The 20,598-nt window shown below is 41.8% G+C and overlaps 1 protein-coding gene across 4 annotated transcripts in view; it reads left to right on the top strand.

Annotated features, from left to right (window-relative positions):
• UBTD2 (ubiquitin domain containing 2) overlaps positions 1–20,598 on the top strand; it is a 113,565-nt gene that overhangs the window by 7,887 nt on the left and 85,080 nt on the right. Inside the window, exons 2-3 of one of the 4 annotated variants that reach the window (XM_050962823.1) lie at positions 17,780–17,836; positions 17,952–18,111. The exons of 2 other annotated variants lie outside the window; for them this stretch is intronic. The gene's annotated coding sequence lies outside the window, so the exon portion shown is untranslated. Of the gene's footprint in view, positions 1–17,779; positions 17,837–17,951; positions 18,112–19,265; positions 19,288–20,598 lie in introns of those variants that run through there. One more of the 4 variants, XM_050962827.1, reaches the window with a different exon arrangement.

Genomic DNA, 20,598 nt, shown 5'->3' with positions numbered 1-20,598 from the left:
TTACAGGGTCAGGTCTGTAGGCTTCATGCATTACTGCTTTATACCTATATCTTATCACGCAAATCTCTGTTATAGGCCAGTACTCTTTTATTCTTCATAGCTTTTTCCAAGCATTACTTAGAGTGAAACTGGACATCGAGGTTGGTTTCATGGCTAATATTAAGACGCTGGCAGAGGACTCCTGAAAGGGGCTGGATAAGGTGGCAGTGACTCTCCTCCAAGACTGAGAAGATCTTTCCACTTTGGTGGTGGGGGAGGAATGTTTGTGACAGAAGAGAGCTGTCTCCCAACAGCCAAAGGTTTTCAGGAGGGCCTTCACATTTATCAGATATATATACTAGAAGGATGTGTATATTTGAGAGAACTCTTGATTCATTATCCTCATCTGGGGGGGAGGGAAAGCAAATTATGTACTAGTATCATATGATTAAATACTTTCCAATACTGCTAAACAGCAGCTATCAAAGTTAGACATTTTAAAATCAGCAGGTCCAGGTAACTTTTATCTCAGTTTTTTAAAAGAGCTGGCTGAGGAGCTCTCTGACCATTCATGTTAATCTCAGTAAGTCTTGGAACAAGTAGTTCCAGAGGACTAGAAGAAAGCTACTGTGCCACTATTAAAAAATGGAAAATGAGATGACCCAGGTAGCTCTAGGCCTGTCAGACTGACATCAATCTCAGGCAAAATAATGAAGCAGCTGATAACTGGTTTCCTTTTCTAAAGAATTAAAGGAGAATATAATGCCAATCAACATGGGCTTATGCAAAATAGGTCTTGTCTAACTAACTTGATATGTTTTTATGAGAACTGATTTGTTGATAAAGGTAATAGTGTTCATGTAATATACTTACACTTCTGTAAGGCATTTGACTTAGTACCACACAACAGCTTCATTAAGAAGCTAGAACAATACAAAATCAACATGGCACATAGTGAATGGATTAAAAACTAGTTAAATGATAAGTCTCAAAATGTAATTATAACCAGGGTAACATGGTCAAATAGATGTTTCAAGTGGGATCTTGCAGGGATTAGTTCTTTGCCCTACGTTGCTTAATATTTTTTATCAATGATTTTGTGGAAAAATCCCATATAATCATTACTGAGTAATTTGCAGATGACTCAAATGGGGCGATTGGTAGATAATGAAGAGGACTGGTCACTGATACAGAGCAGTCTGGATTGCTTGGTAAGCTGGCCACAAATTAATTTGTATTTTAATATGGCCAAATATAAAGTTAATCATCTAGGAACAAAGAATGCAGGCCATTCCTACACGATAGGGCAGGGATCGGCAACCTTTCAGAAGTGATGTGCCAATTCACTGTGATTTAAAGTTTCCTGTGCCTTAACATTTGTAGAAGGTCTCTCTCTCTCTGTCTGTTATATAAATAAACTATTGTTGTGTTTAAAGTAAATAAGGGTTTAAAAATATTTAACAAGCTTCATTTAAATTAAAATTAAAATGCAAATCTTGTCAATTTAGTGTGATCCTTGCCTGGGATCCTTGTCTGGGGTTCCAGCCACCAACCCCGCTCAGCCCGCTGCCAGTCTGGGGTTCCATTTACTCAGCTGGTAGTGGCTGAGGAGGGGGGGCTAGTGGCTCAGTCTGCTGCCAGTCTCGGGTGCCAGTAGCACATAGCCTACTGCCGGTCTGGGGTTCCGGCTGCTGGGTCCTTGCCATTTGGGGTCCCAGCCACTGGCCCCACTCAGCCTCCTGCCGGCTTCGGTGAGCAGAACCCCAGGCCGGTAGCAGGCTGAGGGGGGCTGGGACCCCGGCTGGCAACGGGGCAGGAGCCGGAACTCCAGAGCAGCGCGTGCCATCAAAAATCGGCTTGCGTGCCACCTTTGGCATGTGTGCTGTAGGTTGCTGACCCCTGGGATAGGGGATTCTATTCTGGGAAGCAGTGAGTCTGAAAAAGACTTTGGGGCCATGGTGGATAATCAGTTGAATATGAGCTTCCAGTGCAACAATGTGGCCAAAAGGGCTAATGTAATCCTTGGATGTGTAAACAAGGAAGTGATTCAATAGGAGTAGGGACATTACATTACCTCTGTATTTGGTTCTGGTGCAACCACTGCTGGAGTATGGTGTCCAGTTCTGGCATCCACAAATCAAGGAGGTTGTTGATAAATTGGAGAGGGTTCGGACAGGAGCCCTTAGAATCATTAAAGGAATGGAATCTGGTGAAAGATTTAAGGAGCTTGATCTAATTAGCTTATCAAAAAGAAAGTTATGCGGTGGCTTGATCACAATCTAAACATCTACAAGGGGAACAGAAATTTGATAATGAGGGCTCTTCAGTCTAGTAGAGAAAGATAGAACAAGATCAAATGGCTGGAACTTGAAGCTAGATGAATTCAGACTAAAAATAAGACAACTTTTTAAATAACTATTGGACTATTTTAGCAAAGGTTGTAGTGGATTCTCCATCACTGGAGATTTTTAAATCAAGATTGGATGTTTTTTTAAAATATGTTCTATCTCAGGCACGGCTATTGGACTTGAAACAAGAATTAATACAATGAAAGCCTATGCCCTCTATTATGCAGGTCAGATTAGTCAATCACTATGATTTCTTCTGGCCTTAAAAACCTATTAATCTTTCCTGTCTGCTAGCAAGTGGCTAGGATGTAATTCAAGACCTGAAAGATTTATACTGTGACTTTTCTCCAATTGTAGCAATCCTGTATTTCTGTTAATGGGAGCTGAATTAGTGACATTTGGAAAAGCTAAATTTCATAAATATATGCTAATTAAAATGGAACTCCATATTGGATTCAAAACTCCTGATCCTTACATTATAGGAATAGAGTTGCTGAACTTTTAATATAATCTTAATTGATAGCTTATTATTTTTGGGCATTACAGCTATGAATTTTCACATGCCAAAAGTCTGCTGACCAGAGCTACAGGCTGCTTTATGTATGTATGTATTTGGCTTTTAAAGTAATCTTTGTTTTGTATACCAAAAATATAAGATTTTTATTTACTTACAATGATAATGATAAGCATTTGGCATTTATATTGTGACTTTGCAGACAGAGATTTGGCTCAGCTGGTGAATCTGCTTGTCAGGAGCTAACACACAGGGATTGTTCAGCTAAATTCTCTGTGGAATTGGCTGTACCACAGCAGCAGATTTTCGTAGTGGTTAGATATTGTCACATGACATCACTCTGCATAAGAGCTCAGTGAACAAGCCAGTCCTCAAAATTACCCTAAGTCTAAAGTGAAAAGGTGTGAAATAACCCATTGCATGAGCACAAGGAAGGAAAAAACCTGGAGTCACTGACTCCACTACTTCTGTCTAGAATGGTTCTTGAATGAGACATTTAAACTGTAACAGGAGACCTGAAAGAATGAGGAATCTGCTCTCTCTCCGTTATCTGGCTGAAACCTAAGACTAAGAGAAGGAAAGTTACTTTCTCTGCCTATAAAATGCTTTTTGTTCCTTGTCATCGTCGTTCTGTCTCAAATACAAAAAAAAAAGTGTCATCAAATCATCGAGTTTCATTGTCAGTTCCCAAAAATCAGCATGTGCCACAGTTAAGGTTTCAAGAACAGCTTTAACTCTTAAAATTTGCAAAGCCTCTATTTTTTTGGACTGTGCTTTAAAATGCGCTGTGTAGTTTGATACTTAACTACCTTGAACTGTATACAATAAAATATTCAGGAGGTCTGATATGGTCAACTTAATGTTGCAGTTGGAACATTAACTTTGCATTTCCTGATTTTTGCTAGCCATAGACCTGATCCTGCAGCCATTACTTACTTTAGTCCTCTTCTATTCCTGACTTCAGTGGGACTACCACTGCTCAAGTGAGTAATAGCTCACGGATGTAGCTGTGCAAGCTGAATGACACATTGTGCTTTTAATGTCCTGGTTTTCTTAAACATACCTAAGGCAGCATGAACATGTACATTGCTCCAAATGCTGAAGAGACGAACTTTTTAAGCTACCTTACCTTCTAAGGCCTTGCCTACATGAAAGGGAAAAGTCAATCTAAGCTACGCCATTTGAGTTATGTGAATAGTGTAACTCAAATTGACGTAGCTTAAATCTATTTACTGTGGGGTCCACACTACCTGACAGGAAATGCTGTCCCATTGACACCTCTTACTCTTCTCGATCAGGTGGAGTACAGAAGTCAACAGGAGAGTGATCGGCAGTCGATTTAGCGGGTCTTCACTAGACCCGCTAAATCGACCCCTGAGGCATCGATCGCCACTGTATTGATCCTCCAGTAGGTGTAGACCAGCCCTAGTGAGCTGAGTACCCTAATGCCCTGAAATCTTAGAGTAGTGGGAAATTTTGAGGCACTGTAAATTCTGAATGCAGGTGCAGAAACAGCTAATTACGTATGCCAGCAAGGGTGCATTTATTATTTTACTTGAACCGTTTTAAGACCTTGTGGCCTTTTAAAGGCTGTTTACAGCAGAAACTCACACAAAGTGCAAACAGTGACTGAACAAAACTTTCTACTGCACATGTGTAGTAGCTAACTTTCAGTTCATATTTTTTTTCCAGAATTGAGAGTGGAATGGCTGACTTCTCAATGAGTCTACCAGCAAAACTTCAAATTGTGACTGTTTTGAAGTTATCTATGTGAGGGCCATGGCAGTTTTTTAAAGGGTTAAAGTGTAAATTTTTCCTACTCTTCTATTAAAGTCTAATATGACCAAGGATTTTGATGAAGCTTTTAAAAAAAAAAAAGAAAAAAAGCAAACACCCACCCCCCCAAAATTCCTGCTATGCTGAAATTTCCATACTTGGTAATTTGCCTCAAAAGATTATTTTTTAAAAAAAGGAATAACTGCACAATGAAGTTTAGCCCTACACGTTGCCTGCTATAATAAGATGATTATCAGAGAACTAAATAAGGTATTCATTCTGTAAACTTTTTTAAGTGAATACAGCCAGTAGCAGAGAATTTTTGTAATGGAGCAGATATTATTATTGGAGTTAAAGCAGAGAATCCTCTACGCAAAGACTGGAATTTGAAAACTTCATTTGCAAGATTACTCTGTAAAAAGGAAACATTTTATTAAAGGATGGAGGGGGAGAGAGAGAGCGAAAGAATGAACACAAACTGTCCTCTGGTTTCCCACAGTTTTAAGTGTGAGAGAAGGCAGGTTTTCAAATAACAAAGAGGAGAGCTTGGGCTTCTCTCAATTAGAGGGTTTTCAGAAAAAAAGTACCTGAGGTTAAAATGTTGATTGTCTATGATACAATGTTGTATATAGTGTAGAATGATGCCATGCAATCTTAATAAATAGGAGAATATTGAGCTATGATGTATCTGTTGGATCTACTGTTATTGGCACTTAGAACTATTTTTTATAGAGTAATTGACAGTTTGGCCAACATATTAATAGGAAGAATTTTTTCACCTTTACTCAGTAAGGAGGTGCCTATCCTCTGAGAATACTCTCAAGGATAGAATTGTGTCAGGATTAGGGTACAACAGTACAGGCACCTCTTATAGAAAGTTTGTTTCCTCTGTATATTTAAAACAGAACCACAAAGCTAAATATCTGGCACACGTACTGTGAGCTGAGGGCACTCTAGATTCAGTTTGCCAGAAGCTGGGAATGAGCAACAGGGGATGGGTCACTTCATGATTACCTGTTCTGTTCATTCCCTCTGGGGCATCTGGCACTGGCCACTGTCAAAAGACAGGATACTGGGCTAGATGGACCTTTGTCTGACCCACTAGGGCCATTCTTATGCTCTTATGAAAGAGAATCATTTGTTTTGTCACTATTTTTTGGCTGAAGAACTGCCATCCTCTGAGTGTCTGTGTGAGTAAATATAGTTCCTTTTAAAAGAGAGTGCCTATGATTTAGTGGAGTGTACCAGCAGTGGGTGAATAACATCATACCAACTGATTTGGATTCATCAACATCCTAATACCTACACAAACAAATGAGTCCTTTGGAAGACTGGGAATTCCTGGATAATGGCCCTCTAGTGAGGAGGTAAATTATTTACAATGAAAATTGCTAATCTACACACTTTATATTTCTTCCATAAAATACTTCTTGGAAAGGGCAAAAAATGTTGCGTAAGTCTGGTACACCAGAGTTCATAATTCTTATAGAATATTTTCAAGTGCATTTACTTGTACATAATTAAGTATAATTAAACCACAAATGTCAGACTAAATGAACAAAACATTTTGATGCAGCATCCGTGATCATGGGATTCCACTGAAGTCAGTGGGATTACTCATGTTCATCTTTGCAGGGTCAGTATCTTGCTCACTGTTACAATAAGAGTCCATAATACCGGGGTTAGTAAGATTCTACTGTGAATACAGAGTCACTTTCAGCTAAGCTGAAAAGGGAAAATGTAAGAGATGACTACTCACATATTTGAAGCCTATTTTTAAGATTTTTAACATGTACTTTTATAGACTGCTACCATAGGTGGAGTCTCCAGTTCTAGTAATCGTGACCCCCAAGTCCCCCATATCTCTCAACATTTTAAAAACAGGCCCATATTGAGCTGTTGCTCACTCTGACCCACCACTGTAACAAGTGACTTAGTACAAAGGTTAGTCTGACCTTTAATTTGTGTTCATCTCCATTATGTTGTCCTCAATGCCATCCTTTTTTCCTTTAAGCATTTCCTTACTGCATGTTCCCTGTCTCTCATCCTTAATTCTTTGTGTTATTATTACCCTTTCTTGAGATCTCTTCAGCTAATATGGAACCTTCTTATGCCAACCTTTGGTGCTATGCCCTATTAGGGATGTCATCAGAACTTCCTGCTCACTGTAATAATAAAAACAATTTTTTGTACTGTATATCAAATTCATTAGATAGATTATGTGTGCTGGACAGGTAATTGAATGATAGACTTGCAGGTCCCAGCTGTGCTCTGGCATTTTGAAGAGGAAAAAAAACAAAAAACAGCTGCTCCTTTTTTTAGTGCAAGCTGTCAAATATCTATTAAAACAATACTTATGTAACGTATTTGTGAGTACCATCTCTAGGGTTTTTGCCTTGTTTTGCTTCATAAAATACACAGCAGTATTTGGTGAAGTAAAGTTGTGGGAGGGCTTCAAAGGAATGCATATTTCTACAAATACAGAGAGTAGCATGGTAACAAATTTGCCAACTTAGAGTAGATTCTGTAATGTGCTTATTGCTGTCAGATTTATCAGTGTTCACCAGTGCTGTGTAATGAATATTTTATTTTTGTAAATTGTGTCCTATTCAGTTCTTCTTGTTTCAGATCTATACTTCTCCATGTTGCTGTCCAAATGCAAAACTAATTCTGTATCCAGAACAGTTCAAAGATGGCAGTCCTAAAGTTGAATGTGTGTTGTATACGACTACTTGATTACCTAAGTCCACATGCTTTAAACTGGTCACATATTGTACATGCGTGTGCTGATGGTACGTAAGCAGCATTCCATAGGTCTCCTAGTCCAGCTGAAACAGACAAATCCATTCATTGTACCTGTCCCAAATGCTTTGAATGCTGCGTTGTAGTCAAAACTTAAGCATGGTCTTTAAAAATAACTGAAGTTCGCTCTTTGGTTTTGAAATGAAATGCCTTCAGGCTAGAGAGGGAGGGAAGGCAAATTGCAATCTTGCAGCTGTTCTGGCAATAGAATCACTTTGGCATTTGTGGAGACAGAGAATGGATATTAAAATTTGATAATACATGGAAATACTAAGAAATGATCCAAATAAGCCTCTAACTTTTATAAACACTCTCTATACATTAGACACTTTAGAAGACCACTTTTTTCTTAAGTGCTGCATGATTCATAAAATACACAAAAGGATTATTTTTCTATTGAAGATAAATGAATTGTTTTTCCCTTTTGGGGAGTTAATGCCCTTATCTAAATGAATTGATTCCTTGCAAAACCTCTTTTCTGCTTTCTTAAAAACAGACTTTGAGAGTGATGTTGCCCAGATCTCTCTTTCAGAAGAGAGGGCATTATATGAATAATTCTTGCATCCATCAGCATCCAAGTCCAGTGTTTTAATATCTCCTTACTGCTTTTTCTTATAAAAGGAACAATTTCTTAAATGTACGTTCCAGAGCTGGCTTGTGGGAGGGGGCTCAGAATTTTGAAAGACCTTTTTTCTTCCTATGGGGTTATCATATTGTGGTTACTTTGAAGATTCTATCCTATTTATCTTAGGCCTGGTCTACACTACACGTTTAAACCGAATTTAGCAGCATTAAACCGATTTAACCCTGCACCCGTCCACACAACGAGGCCCTTTATATCGATATAAAGGGCTCCTTAAACCGGTTTCTGTACTCCTCCTCGACGAGAGGAGTAGTGCTGAAATTGGTATTGCCATGTCGGATTAGGGTTAGTGTGGCTGCAAATTGATGGTATTGGCCTCCGGGCGGTATCCCACAGTGCACCACTGTGACCGCTCTGGAAAGCCATCTGAACTCGGATGCACTGGCCAGGTAGACAGGAAAAGCCCCGCGAACTTTTGAATTTCATTTCCTGTTTGGCCAGCGTGGAGCGCTCACCAGCACAGATGACCATGCAGAGCTCATCAGCACAGGTAACAATGCAGTCTCCTGAGAATCGAAAAAGAGCTCCAGCATGGACCACACGGGAGTTACTTGATCTGATTGCTATATGGGGAGAGGATTCTGTGCTAACAGAACTCCATTCCAAAAGACGAAATGAAAAAACATTTGAAAAAATTTCCAAGGCCATGATGCAGAGAGGCCACACCAGGGACTCAGTACAGTGCCGTGTGAAAGTTAAGGAGCTCAGACAAGCCTACCAGAAAACCAAAGAAGCAAGTGAAAGGTCTGGGCAGGGCTGAAAACATGCCGCTTCTACGCTGAGCTGCATGCAATTCTAGGGAGGTCCGCCACCAGTACCCCACCCCTGTCCGTGGATTCCGAGGTTGGGGTGGTAATCTCAGCCATGGCTGAGGATTCTGCAAACGGGGAAGATGAGGAGGAGGACGAGCTTTCAGAGAGCACACAGCACTCCGTTCTCCCCAACAGCCAGGAGCTTTTTCTCACCCTGACGGAATTATCCTCCCAGTCCTCCCAAGCCATTGTCTCAGACAGTGAAGCCATAGAAGTGATCTCTGGTGAGTGTACCTTTGTAAATATAAAACATGGTTTAAAAGCAAGTGTGTTTTAATGATTAATTTGCCCTGAGGACTTGAGATGCATTCGCGGCCAGTACAGTTATTGGAAAAGTCTGTTAACGTGTCTGGGGATGGAGCGGAAATCCTCCAGGGACATCTCCATGAAGCTCTCCTGGAGGTACTCCAAAAGCCTTTGCAGAAGGTTTCTGGGCAGGGCAGCCTTATTCTGTCCTCCATGGTAGGACACTTGACCACGCCATGCATGTAGCAAGTAATCTGGTATCACTGCATGACAAAGCCTAGCTGCATATGGTCCCGGTGATTGCTGGCATTCAAGCAACATCCATTCTTTATCTCGCTGTGTTATCCTCAGGAGAGTGATATCGTTCATGGTAACCTGGTTGAAATAGGGGAATTTAATTAAGGGGACAGAGATGTCCATTCCTACTGGGCTGTTTGCCTGTGACTGAAAAGAAATCCTTCCCTGCAGTTAACCAAGCGGGGGTGGTGGGGTGATTGGCGCTAAGCTTTTTCGCATTTGGCTAGCAGGGATCTTCCCTGCTACCAGCCACGTGGTGGGGGGAGGGGTAAAGCGATCATCCCAGAGAATTGGATGGGGGGTTGGTTTCTGCTGCTGCATGTTAACAGGAAAGAAGCAGCACTGAACGGGATTTGCTTGGTATTTTGGAAAGGAGGGCACTGTGTATATGAAGGCTGCGGAAGCCGAAAGACAATGGCTTACCATGGCCGCATGCAAGCCGAATTCTGCTGCCTGGACCTGCGTCTGTGATCTGTAACACCAAAGCCGCAGGCACTCAATATTAAGATGCAAAATGCGACCTTGTAGTGAAAACCCATGTGCTATGTAAGGTGAATAGTGTTGTTTACCATGAAAGAGTATAAGCATTGTTCTGTAAAATGTATCTTTTTAAATACTTCTCTCCCTTTTTTCCCTCCCTCATGCAGCTGCAAATTTTTCAAGCCTCCCTACTCCATCCCGAAGGCTATCTCAGATAAGGCGGCAGAAAAAAAAGACGCAAGACGAAATGTTCTAGGAAATCATAGAAGTGACCCGCAATGAAAGAGCTCATCTGAATGCGTGGAAGGACATGGTATCAAATTACAGGAAAGATGACAGTGAACATGAGGACAGGAGGGACCAACGTGAGGACAGGAGGGACGCTCGAGATGAGAGGTGGCAGCAGGAAGATCAGAGGTGTAGGCAGGAAGATCAGCGTTGGCGGGATGCAACTCTGGGGCTGCTGCGTGATCAAACTGACATCCTCCGACGTCTGGTGGAGCTTCAGGAATAGAAGCAGGATCACACAGTGCCGCTGCAACCCCTGTGTAACCACCCTCACCATGTTCTATATCCTCCTCACCCAGACGTGTAAGAACGCGTGGGGGAAGTCTTCGTGCACCCGCCCACTCCACCCCCATGGACAGCCCAACCAAAAGGCTGTCATTACTTCGAAATTTTTTTAGTGGCCTTTTCCTTCCCTCCCATCCTCCTCCCAAACCACACCCGGGCTACGTTGTCAGTTCTCTCCCTCTTTTTATAATGAATTAATAAAGAATACATGATTTTTAAATGATAGTGACTTTATTTCCTTAAGCAAGTTGTGATCGAAGCAGGAAGGTGGGTTGCTTACAGGGAATGAGTCAATCAAGGGGGGTTCATCAAGGGGAAACAAACACAGCAGTCAGATCGTACCCTGGCCCGTGATAAAACTTGTTTTCAAAGCTTCTCTGATGCGCACCGCTTCCTGGTGTGCTCTTCTAATCGCCCTGGTGTCTGGCTGCGCATAATCAGCGGCCAGGTGGTTTGCCTCAGCCTCCCACCCTGCCATAAAGGTCTCCCCCTTACTCTCACAGATATTGTGGAGCACACAGCCAGCAGCAATAACAATGGGGACATTGGTTTGGTTGAGGTCTGAGCAAGTAGTAATGTGCACCAGCGCGCCTTTAAACGCCAAATGCACATTCTACCACCATTCTGCACTTGCTCAGCCTGTAGTTGAACAACTCCTGACTACTATCCAGGCTGCCTGTGTATGGCTTCATGAGCCATGGCATCAAGGGGTAGGCTGGATCCCCCAGGATAACTGAAGGCATTTCAACATCCCCAACTGTTATTTTCTGGTCTGGGAAGTAATTCCCTTGCTGGAGCAGTTTAAACAGAGTAGTGTTCCTGAAGATGCGAGCGTCATGAACCCTTCCCGGCCATCCTACTTGGATGTTGGTGAAACGTCCCTTGTGATCCACCAGTGCTTGCAGCAGCATTGAAAAGTACCCCTTGCGGTTTATGTACTGGGTGCCCTGGTGCTCCGGTGCCAAGATGGGGATATGGGTTCCCGACCACAGTTAGGGAATCTCATTTCAGCAAAGCCATCCACTATGACCTGCACATTTCCCAGAGTCACTACCTTTCGTAGCAGCAGCTTAATGATTGTTTTGGCTACTTGCATCACAGCAGCCCTCACAGTAGATTTTCCGACTCCAAATTGATTCCCGACTGACCGGTAGCTGTGTGGTGTTGCAAGCTTCCAGAGGGCTATTGCTACTCGCTTCTCAGCTGTGAGGGCTGCTCTCATCTTGGTATTCTGGCTTTTCAGGGCAGGGGAAAGCAAGTCACAAAGTTCCATGAAAGTGCCCTTACGCATGCAGAAGTTTCACAGCCACTGGGAATCGTCCCAAACCCGCAAAACTATGCGGTCCCACCAGTCTGTGCTTGTTTCCCGGGCCCAAAATCAGCATTCAATGACTAGAACCTGCCCCATTACCAGCAGGATCTCCAAAGTGCAGGAGCCCGTGGTTTGAGAGAATTCTGTGTCCATGTCCTCATTACTCTCGTCGCCGTGCTGCCGTAGCCGCCTCCTCCCCACGTGGTTTTGCAGGTCCTGGTTCAGCATAGACTGCACGAGAATGCGCGAGGTGTTTAGAACGTCCACGATTGTGGTCTTGAGCTGAGCAGGGTCCGTGCTTGCTGTGCTATGGCGTTTGCACAGTTTACCCAGGAAAAAAGGCACGAAACGGTTGTCTGCTGCTTTCAGGGAGGGAAGGGTGAGGCTGTACCCAGAGCCGCCCGCGACAATGTTTTTTGCCCCATCAGGCACTGGGATCTCAACCCAGAATTCCAAGGGGCGGGGGAGACTGCGGGAACTGTGGGATAGCTATGGGATAGCTACCCACAGTGCAAAGCTAGCCTCGGTACATGGACACACACAGCCAATTTAATGTGCTTAGTGTGGCTGCGTGCACTCGACTTTATACAATCTGTTTTAAAAAACCGGTTTCTGTAAAATCGGAATAATCCCGTAGTGTAGACATACCCTTACTTAGAATTATGTCTTTTGTTGAAATGCACTTTCCATGTTTTCCTCAATGGTGGTCATACATATATCAGTAGGATGATCAGGTTTTTTTCCATAGAATCAAAGTTTGGAAGGCATGCATATGAGTATTACACTGACTGTATTTGTTTTCATATAACTGCAAGTGTTGAATGCATTCTGAAGGTTGATAGTCATGTGCTGCATTTGCCATCTGGAGCTTCTGGTCTCACAAGTCAACTATACTGGCTATACCAGACTTAGGCCAGTTTTGTCACTCATACTGAGCCCTTTTATTTTTATGATTAAAAGATACATGTTTGACACAGGTGACAATTTAGAACAAAGTGCATCACAAGTTGAGAAATGTTGTTGAGGTCAGCTGTTTTAACTGGCACCCAGTGGGTAGATGAAAGCTGCTTGGACTCTCCCTGATCTCTTCCTCCCCTTCTTATGATGATTGGGCCCGGTAGCGCAAACCTAAGGAGAAATCTGACGTCTGATGTGTGAGTACTTTTGTATTGCTCTTTATAAGTAATCCTAAACGGGGAAGACGATAATATAAACCGTTCCAAAGTTTATTGTCTTTGGAGCAGTACAGTGCCTCCTTCCCATGTCAGTTCTCACTGGAGACTATCGGCTTCATGGTCCTGTAGCTTGTTATTGTAGCTGCTCACAAGAACCCCCATTGCTAATTATTATAATCTTAAAAATAAAAAACTGACTTGTGCGTGTTCTGTCTCACTGGAAACTGAATAATAATGGTCAGGTATCCCAACAATGTTTTAGTATGTCTAGCAGAAAGAAGAGCAGCGTTTTTTCGAGCAATTGGATCTAGATAAAAGCTCATATCTTCTGATTTAAATGATCATACTAGGTTTTTTTGGATTTTTGTAGCTGGAGATGCAAAATAGAACTTTTTTTGGGGTGGTGTTTGTATCCAGAAGGGAGAAGAGTATCACAAACTGGTTTCAAATATGAGGAATCTTTTTTTTTTTTTTAAATCACTAAAATGTGCTGGGTTTCATTAGGAGGGAAATGATGCATTCTTAAAGACTGCTGTCATCTGCAATTGTTTTAGTTTCATTAGCAGAGAATTCCAAACACAATGTGTGTTCAGTAAGGACATTCTCCAAACCTAGTAACAGAGAGGGGGAATGTTGCATTTGCACATAGACCCAAAATGGAATGTCACCCTTCTGCTGAGCAGTAGCAAGTGTTGGGACCTTGCTGGTTGGGTTCCTGTTAGAAGAGGGATTCCCAGTGATGGCAATCTGGAATATATTCATAGTTAACTCATTTTATTTGCAGACTTACACCTGTTCTGGAACAGAGGTGCTCACAAACGACAGGCTGGCCGGCAGTCTCCTCTTTCAGAGCTCTCCGCTCAAACAGGGATGACTGATTCTGCCTTAGGAATGGGTTAGGAGATTAAGGGAAAGTATACTCTTCCTTACTGTTTACCACAGCTCTCCCAAAGTAGTGCATCAGAAAACCAAGCACTTCTCCAAAGATTGAACAGTGCTCTCATGCTAAGAATATCTCTTAATAATATGTAACAGCACTGTTTTATGACTCCTGAACAAAGAGCAAGATCAGAAATGTTCAAATTTATTGACCCTACATTTCTTTTGGTATAGTCTTCTGAGATGGCTCAATGGGCAGAATCAAATTGCTTACTCCATGGAACATGTCTCTGAGTATACCTTAGGAATATGAGTGTGCACCACTTTTTTGTACACCAGTATCTACTTTTCTCTACTGATTGTATCTGGGAAAATGGCGCACTTCAAAATGGCACAAATGAAAGTGACCAACCTTAGTATTTATTATCAATTTACATGTTTTACACACAGATGTAGTGGGAAACTCCTGATGGGAGTTAGTACCTTGCATTTGTATACTGCCCTGTGTGTAAGAGTGAGGTGGGAAAAGATTCTAGTTCCCCTGCAGAAGAAAAATATAATTAAAACCTTGTTAATTTCCTTGCTTGCTGCAGGGCTGCCCAGAGGATTCAGGGGGCCTATGGTCTTCTTTGGCAGCGGCGAGGGGGGCCTTGCTTTGGCGGTAATTCAGCGGGGGGGGTCCTTCCTCTCTGGGACCCGCCGCCAAAGTGCCCCAAAGACCTGCGGCGGGCGCGCCCCACTGCCGAAGTGCTGCCAAAGACTCAGCACTTCCAGAATGGAAGGACCCCCTGCCACCGAAGACCCGGAGCAGAAGAAAGCTCCAAGGGCCCGGGCCCCGCGAGAGTTTTCCGGGGGGCCCGGGCCCCGCGAGAGTTTTCCGGGGGGCCCGGGCCCCGCGAGAGTTTTCCGGGCGGCCCGGGCCCCGCGAGAGTTTTCCGGGGGGCCCGGGCCCCGCGAGAGTTTTCCGGGGGGCCCGGGCCCCGCGAGAGTTTTCCGGGCGGCCCGGGCCCCGCGAGAGTTTTCCGGGCGGCCCGGGCCCCGCGAGAGTTTTCCGGGCGGCCCGGGCCCCGCGAGAGTTTTCCGGGGGGCCCCGGAGCAAGTGAAGGACCTTGCTCCAGGGGCCCCGAAAAACTCTTGTGGGGGCCCCTGAGGCAAATTGCCCCAATTGCCGCCCCCCCCCCCCCCCCCGGGCAGTCTTGGCTTGCTGTGACTATTTGCATCATTTGCAAACTGATATGAGGAGAGTCTTGTTCTGACTTAACATTTTTAAGTAGTCACCAGTTCATAGCTGAGAACTGTACTATTATCAGGCTTGTGTAAGGCCTTCAAATTTGAAACAGTGTTGCAGAGAATCAAATAATAGCATTGGAAAGGGAACCTTCTGTGTTATCTTGTTCAACAGCCTCCGTCAAGCAGAGAAGACTCCATATTAGAAATTCCACCAATTAATCTGATCTTGACTTCACTCTTGAGTTAGTGACCGTTTAACTGATTAGATAATCTGATTGTTCTTCCTGCAGGAAACTTCTTCCAAATTTCCTTGTTGAATTAGTCTTTCATTAACATAGTCTGCTGCTGACCTCAAACATAGAGAGTCACCTTTCCAGCATTTACATTTCTTACCCTTTCAGAATTTATATAATTACGATTTCATTAATAAACTCATTCCTTTACCCTGAAAAGTATGGTCTCAAGTCCCTGTGCTATTTTTCTTGCTCATATTTTATACCTATCTGTTGTATCTTCTCTTGTTTGTTTGACATTGGCAAAGGAGGAATGCAGTTAAAGCCATTTGGAAACATTTTCAAATATTTTATAAATAAACAAGATGTTTACATATAGATGTTTATGCAAGGTATAGGGTGGAATTTCATAGACCCTAAATAAGGAGACCTCTAGTCAATTAGTGTGCCAGACACACTGATCAAAGTCTCCAGTTCAACAAGAAAATTAATTCAGGTCACAGGCTAATAAAATTAACAAAATTGCTGTCTTGTTCATGAGCCGAAAATCCACAACCTCCATACTGCATGAAAAGGGAGAATTTTTTTATTAAAGTAGTTCCTAACTGGTCAGTCTTAATTTTTAATATGGCATCTATTGCTATGATATTCAAGCACTATCCTGATGTAATTCTGAGGACTAAGAACCCAGTTTTGCAATGGAATCTGCTCAGGCAGAGGCCAATGAAAGTTAATAGGGAGGTCTGGCAACTTAGATCTCGCTGTGGGACTGGGGCCTAATGTTTAATTTATTATGGGCACATCTACACAGCAAAATTTTACTTTGGGACAAAGTATTATATAGCTTTGTTTCTCTTTGGCATTTTTAATTTGCCAAACACTGTTATATTTAAAAGTAACACCTTGCCTTGACTGTGTTACATAGCTTGTCTTCTGTTGTTCAGAACTGTTACAGGCCTACAACGCTACAGAACTCAAACTAAAAGACTCAAGTCCTGAATAGCAGATACTGTACCATGTGTGCTCACTTTACTAATCAGGCTTTAATTTTATACATTGGTAAAACTAGCTCTTCCAAACACATTCTGTGTGGTCACACTATGCATTCAGTTTATTGAAGCGGTAACTTGGATTAGAAGCTTGGGCTGTTTGGATCAACTCCTGCTATTCCAGATGTGTGTGTCTTAAATGCCAGGAATTTTTTCCATTTGGCAGTTTTCCTTTTTTTATTCTTTCTGAACAGTTATTTAGCAACCATAAGGACTGATCCTAATCCAAAAATATTATCAAATGTAATATGGCTATAGTTTAAAACTGCCATGTTAAAAAATAAAAGTTAAGAAGAATAATGGTAGTGGAAGGTTTTATTTAATCTCTATCAGAGGTCTTAATTTCAACAACTGAAATTTTGTAAAATTTAACTTTCATCAAACTTTTATTTTGCCCATGTTCCAGCCAGCTCTACTCTAGATAGAACTCTGAAACATAACCAAAATGTGAATGTTTTCATGAGTTAACAATCACAGGACTGATAGCAAATATCAGGATGTTTAATTGCAACCAAATCAACTTCATTTTATATTTCTAGTGTTTTTTTCTTGATAAACTTGGACTTGTTTTAATTTCTGCAAGCTGCTCTGCAGCCAGAACAAAAAGTTGAGGGGGAACAGTTTTGTCTAGTTCTACTTGCATGAGGAACGCGTCACAAGATGAAATTCCCCTTGGATTCAGATGCAATAACCATTGATTTTACAGTGGGAGATAAATTTACTAGCTTTGCCTATTTTTAAAAAAGTTTAGCTCCAGAATGTTTTTTTTTCCCCCGGGTGCACTAACAGAAAAGTTCCGTGTAACTTGTCAAAAGCTTTTCAACCTAAAATCATGTACAGCAGTTACAAAATCTTTTGACTGAATAGTGTGTGGGATGATGTATGTAAACTGCTAAATATCAACAGAAATCAATCTTGAGGCCTGTTAATCATCATTGATAGATGCTTCTCTAATCTTTCGGCCATAATCTTAAAAGAATTTTCTATTGCCATTAAGAAGCATTAGAGGGCTTAAAGGTCACCCCACTAGTTTTAATCTACTATTCTGAATTATGAGAATTTTAAAAACTTGCACATTAAGCTCAACTATTTGCTAAAGAAGTTAGATTTTTTGGTGTATGTGTCTTCAGTGCAGCTGATGCAAAATTCATCTTGAAATTATTTCCTACATAAGAACTGCCAAAGTAGAAAAGACCAATATTCTACCTAGTCTAAAATTCTGTTTGAAGGGCCTGTACCATATAAATCAGAAGAAGATGCTAACCCTGATGTGAATCACATAGCCAGTTGAGCAATACTATGCCCTGGGGAGGGGAGGGAATGTAAATTCTAAAATCAAGCATGAAAACAGCAGCACTCAAAGTCAATGAGAACATAAACATTGACATAGTTGGAATAGTTAAGAGGATTCATCTCTATATTTCATTCTAGGTTTATACCCCACTTGTAAAGAGTTTGCAACCTTTCTTTCTGCTATGGGGAGAGCAGGTACATGTAGTACCTGATCCTACCTGGTTCCCTCCTTCTTGTTACTCCTCCTATGGATTTGATGGACTGGCCTCTGTTCTTCTGAGTGTTTTTCTTGTATTGTTCTGATACACAGTTACTTGGCAGTGCCTCCACCTGACACACTCCTTCCTGGAAAAAGTATCAGAGGGGCTGCTTTGAAGGAAAAAAATCCAATTACAATTTAACTCTAACTTATCCACCTGATGTATGGAGACTTCCATGGAGTAACACAGACATAGAGTATATCAAACCAGGTAATTGTATTAAACAAATATTCATAGGGTCACCCGTGCCCAACCCTGTAATTTACACCAGACGGGAATAAGACTTTAATGTCCTGTTGGTATGCATACTATGTTGAGGCCCTGGCTGGCTGGTGGGGGGGATGCATTCAGCAGTAGCAGATAGAAAGTTATCCCACCGCTCTAGAACATAGTCATTGGATAGGTATCTTCCAGACAATGGGCCTGACTTCCTAAGTAATGGTTGATGCACTCACAGACTCCATGACATGGATGCTGCTCAGTTTCAGATCCTGGTTCGGTTCCCTCAGCAGCTGTAGGAGGCGTCCAGCTGCCCATGCTATGCTAGTCATGTAGAACTTTTCACTACCAAAATTGTACTGCTTCTGCCTCGGAGGGTCTCTCTCCCCATAGAGGGACTCAGGGAACAGGTGCAGACTATACAAAAAAAAAAAAAGTGTAAACCCTAAATCCTCATTTCTTATTCTATAAAACCCACATGTAGGTTGAAACAGGCAGGGACTCTTGGTCTAACAACAAGTATTTCTTGAGTTATAGTACCCGTTTTAGCTAAGGGACTAATCTCGTCCTAAACTAATTGGGAGCTTTCCCAGCCAAAAGCTTTTAAAGAGAGAGAGATCCTGAACAGGGTCCAGTACAAACTGAGGGATATTGCCTCCAAATACCCAGAGGCCAGTTTTCAGGGTATAACCCTGCATACAGGCATTTGACTCCCAAGCTCACCAAAAATCATGTCCTCCCTGCAGTGACTGGCTCCTCTCTCTCCATCTGCTACCCTGAGGGCAGTCTATCCTGAGAACCTTACTCTTTGGTTAGGCTAGCTTCGTGTTCCGAGTCTTAACCTGTCAGTCATCCTCACTTTAATCTGCTTCCTCCTTTGAGCAGGCGTGCTGGTGGCCGTCCAGGCATGTGCTGCAATAACTCCCCTGAGCTGACAGAGTCCTCTGCCACTCAAATTAGTGTGTCTCCTCTCTCCCTTTTGGTTGTTGGAGAAACTGAGATTCTGAGCCTGCCCTTGGGCTTGCTACATTCTGGAAGCAGCATTCCTCTCCCTGCAATTTCTTTAGCTACCCACAGCACTCCACACCTGAGCTACTGGCACCAACACTGCAGAAGCCAAGGTAAACTCCATGGAGGTTACACTAGATTGATGCGAGAGGCCTTCAGGTGATTAAAATATTAATAAAGCTGTTAACAATATTGAGCTAAATCCTAATGATGTGTCTAAACATCTTTATGGTAGTGAGGATCCTGAGAACCAAATTCTACAGCTGCGTGGAGCAAGGGTGCAAGAAATACTCCAGAGCATAAAAACTAGAACAAAACAAATCATACTGAAGTGAATCTGTGATGAAACCTACATTGTCTGTGGGTGGATTTTGATGAGTGGAACTAGATCTTTAGACACTCAAGCCCCAGTCATAGACAGTGTTGTAGTTATCACACAGGCTTGCACAAAAACCAGGAAGTTTGAGGACTATATAGTGTTTACTCTAGACCAGGGGTCGGCAACCTTTCAAAAGCGGTGTGCTGAGTCTTCGTTTATTCACTCTAATTTAAGGTTTTGCGTGCCAGTAATACATTTTAATGTATTAGAAGGTCTCTTTCTATAAGTCTATAATATATAACTAAACTAAATAAAGTAAATAAGGTTCTTAAAATGTTTAAGAGCCTTCATTTAAAATTAAATTAAAATGCAGAGCCCCCAGACCCGGCCAGGACCCAGGCAGTGTGAGTGTCGCTGAAAATCAGCTTGGCACGCGTGCCATAGGTTGCCTATCCCTATCCTAGACATTATCGTGGGAACAGAATGGGCTGCTGCTTGTTAATTATATCATAGTGGCACTCAAAAGTCCCAGTCAGGGTAGGGGTCCCATTGTGCTAAACCATATATAAACATGCAGGCATGATCCCTACCCTGAAGATTTGTAATCTGAGTCCATAGATGGAAACATTTGGTATATATAGTTCACCAGATTACTATTCTGCTGGCAGTTATGTAGTACTAGAAAAAGACTTTGCCATGCAGTAACTTTTAATAATTATTTTATTGTAAATATTACAATATACATAATGCATGCTTTTGTGTTCAATAACAGTTCTATATCTAAGCAAAAGTATTAGTATACCTATAAAATAACAAATGTATTAAAAACCATATGGTAAGAATAAGTCCATGGTACTTATTTATTTTGAAATAATTGCTGTTTGGGATTTTTGTACTTGATCTTGTAGCAGTTGTGCATAAGCATATCTTATGCTAATGCTTCTTAACTCATTGACTACCCTCTATGTACCAACAAAGTCCATGTCCTTTAATTTTCAGAAAAAAAAATTAATTTCACTTAAAAAAATGAAAAGCAAAAGGATCTGGAAAGTAAACTCAGAGCCAAGAAAGACACATCTTGCTAAATCCCATTCTGTTAATTTGAATGCACTTTTTTTTTTAAAGGATACATGTATTTTTAGTCTGATTTT

The sequence above is a fragment of the Gopherus flavomarginatus genome, chromosome 7, assembly GCF_025201925.1.
Source record: "Gopherus flavomarginatus isolate rGopFla2 chromosome 7, rGopFla2.mat.asm, whole genome shotgun sequence".
NCBI lineage: Eukaryota > Metazoa > Chordata > Testudines > Testudinidae > Gopherus > Gopherus flavomarginatus.
Note: the sequence above shows the minus strand (reverse complement) of the source record. Positions and strands in the feature narration are given on the sequence as shown.